General features: G+C 45.2%; 1 non-coding gene across 1 annotated transcript; it reads left to right on the top strand.

Moving 5' to 3' along the window:
• The first annotated feature begins 1,555 nt into the window (after nt 1–1,555).
• On the top strand, nt 1,556–1,626 carry Trnag-gcc (transfer RNA glycine (anticodon GCC)). The gene has a single exon. It is a non-coding gene; the product is annotated as a tRNA-Gly (tRNA).
• Nucleotides 1,627–2,761: the final 1,135 nt, after the last annotated feature.

Raw genomic sequence — 2,761 nt, forward strand, 5'->3', positions numbered from 1 at the left:
TCTCCTCTTTGGAAGCATCTTGAGTCGCAAGAAGGAAGAGAAAGCAGGAAGACGTAGAGAGTAGAACGCTTCAGAGTTTACAAGTAAATGTTTAATGTTAAAAAGACTCCATTACTGGCAAAATCCCAATGCCTAGTCAGATAAACGGAAGGAAAAGAAGCAAAAGAGAGGACAGAAATAAATATAAGAATAAATGAGCGCATGAATGAATTAAATTGAATGCCCCGAGCAATACAATGTACATTATGCAGTGTTAAATGTACCACCACACAAGTAATCTAATTCTCCCTTCCTTCTTTCCTTCCTTCCTTCCTTCCTTTCCTCTCAGCTCTCGCCTCTCCTTCCTTCATTACTTGTCCCCCTTTCTCTCTCTCTCTCTCTCTCTCTCTCTCTCTCTCTCTCTCTCTCTCTCTCTCTCTCTCTCTCTCTCTCTCTCTCTCTCTCTCTCTCTCTCTCTCTCTCTCTCTCTCTCTCTCTCTCTCTCTCTCTCTCTCTCTCTCTCCTCACCTCAGACAACAGTGCCGCACACCTTCACCTACACTACCCGAACTGGCAAAACACTTTATTGCGATTCTGCCACAAACATTACGGGAATACCCGAAATTTTGTGCAACTAGATGAGACTGGCACGCTTGTGATAGTGCAGTAACAAATGGTGTCTCAGATATCAATAGTGCCTCCACTAACAACATACACAATACTGCGACTTAACATTTAATTTATTTATGTATTCACACATCATCTGATAAGACTGTCCATCAGAGATCAACAGTCTTTTTCACAAATTATATTGTATTTTATGAATAAAAGCATTAAAATAAAAAAAATTCTCTCTCTCTCTCTCTCTCTCTCTCTCTCTCTCTCTCTCTCTCTCTCTCTCTCTCTCTCTCTCTCTCTCTCTCTCTCTCTCTCTCTCTCTCTCTCTCTCTCTCTCTCTCTCTTTCTCTCTACTCGTCCTTCTTTCATCAGCGTCCTTTTCCCTCCCCCTCTCTCTCTCTCTCTCTCTCTCTCTCTCTCTCTCTCTCTCTCTCTCTCTCTCTCTCTCTCTCTCTCTCTCTCCTATCAATCCCCCTTTCATTAGACTAAATATCCTTTCTTTTCTCTCCTATGTCTTTATTTTTATTCTTCATTTAGCTTTATTCCGTTAGTACTTTTCTTTTTCTTATTCCTCATTCCTCTTTATTTTTTTTTATTTTTTCATTTTCTACACCTCACCTCTTTCACTTCAGACTTCTTCGTATCTTCTCTTTCCCCTCTTCTTCTCCCTCCCTCCCTTTCTTTTTCTCTCCTTGCTTCTTCAGTGTTCGTTTCTAGCTTCCTTTTATTTTTCTCTTTCTTATTTTTCTCCTTTCATTCTCATTCCTCCTTCAGAATTAGTACATCTACCCATTCTTCTATTGATATCCCTCCTCCTCCTCCTCCTCCTCCTCCTCCTCCTCCTCCTCCTCCTCCTCCTCCTCCTCCTCCTCCTCCTCCTCCTCCTCCTCCTCCTCCTCCTCCTCCTCCTCCTCCTCCTCCTCCTCCTCCTCCTCCTCCTCTTCTTCTTCTTCAGTAAGCATCGGTGGTTCAGTGGTAGAATTCTCGCCTGCCACGCGGGAGGCCCGGGTTCGATTCCCGGCCGATGCATGGATCTATTTTTGAATTCATCACAGCAAACGTGGGCGTGGGCGCGGGCACTGACACGAGACAACAGCTGCTGACCCCTGCCACGCAGTGACGCTCCATCCCCCCGCAAGCCTTTCCTGCCTCGCCTGTCACCTCACCTCATCCCTCCTTCTCACAGGACGCAGCCTTCACCCCGGTCAAGAATGGATCAAGACAATCCACGCGCCGCATTCACCTCCCCACCACGACATATAACCGTTTTTCTATCCTGACTGAACAGATAGATGAACCGGAAGAGACCAGCAGGCTTGTGGGAGATTCGATCGTCCGAGGACAGCTGGTGGAATTTTGTGGAAGAGTCCCGTGTCGCAGGAGGAGGTACTGCCTTCCTGGAGCCTCCCTAGGGGACATTACTGGTGCCATCGAGGACACGACCAAGGACGCCACTACTAACACCTTTATGTTATCCACGCAGGCACAAATGACGTCCAGCGATCCCGATCAGAAGAACTGATGGCGAAATACAAGGAAATGATTCGCAAGTACAAGACTAAATCAAATAATAATATAATTTCAGGCATTCTCCCGAGGATCAACGCGAATGCAAGGTTCTACAACATTGCGTTCAGTATAAATAACAGATTAAAGACTCTCTGCCAACAGAAAAACGTGGAGTATCTTAACATGTGGAACGATTTTTATAATGAAGACAGACTCTTCCAGAGAGACGGCCTTCATCTGAACGCTGTGGGAGCAGCCAGGATGGCCAGATTAATCCATGAAAAAGTTTGTCTCCACAGATCAAAAAACGTGCGGGCGCCAGCAACAGGACCAGCGTCATAAACACTAACGTAATTATTTCATCCACAGGTTCAGACAAGATCAGAGCTTGTTACTTCAATGCGCGTAGTTTACGGAATAAATTAAATGAGCTGCAAGCTCTTATTTATCTTGAAAACTACGACATCATAGGCGTCACAAAAACGTGGATAAATTCATCAAGCAGGGATTACTTAGCTGAGTACGCACTCCCTGGCTACACCAGTTTTAGCTGCGAGAGAACTCACCGTGCGGGAGGCGGTGTTATGTTTTACGTAAAAAGTAATCTTCATCCTCGTTTACTCCCAACCCCAACCATTGCTAATATAGACGTCAC

This window comes from Scylla paramamosain, chromosome 23, assembly GCF_035594125.1.
Source record: "Scylla paramamosain isolate STU-SP2022 chromosome 23, ASM3559412v1, whole genome shotgun sequence".
Classification (NCBI taxonomy): domain Eukaryota; kingdom Metazoa; phylum Arthropoda; class Malacostraca; order Decapoda; family Portunidae; genus Scylla; species Scylla paramamosain.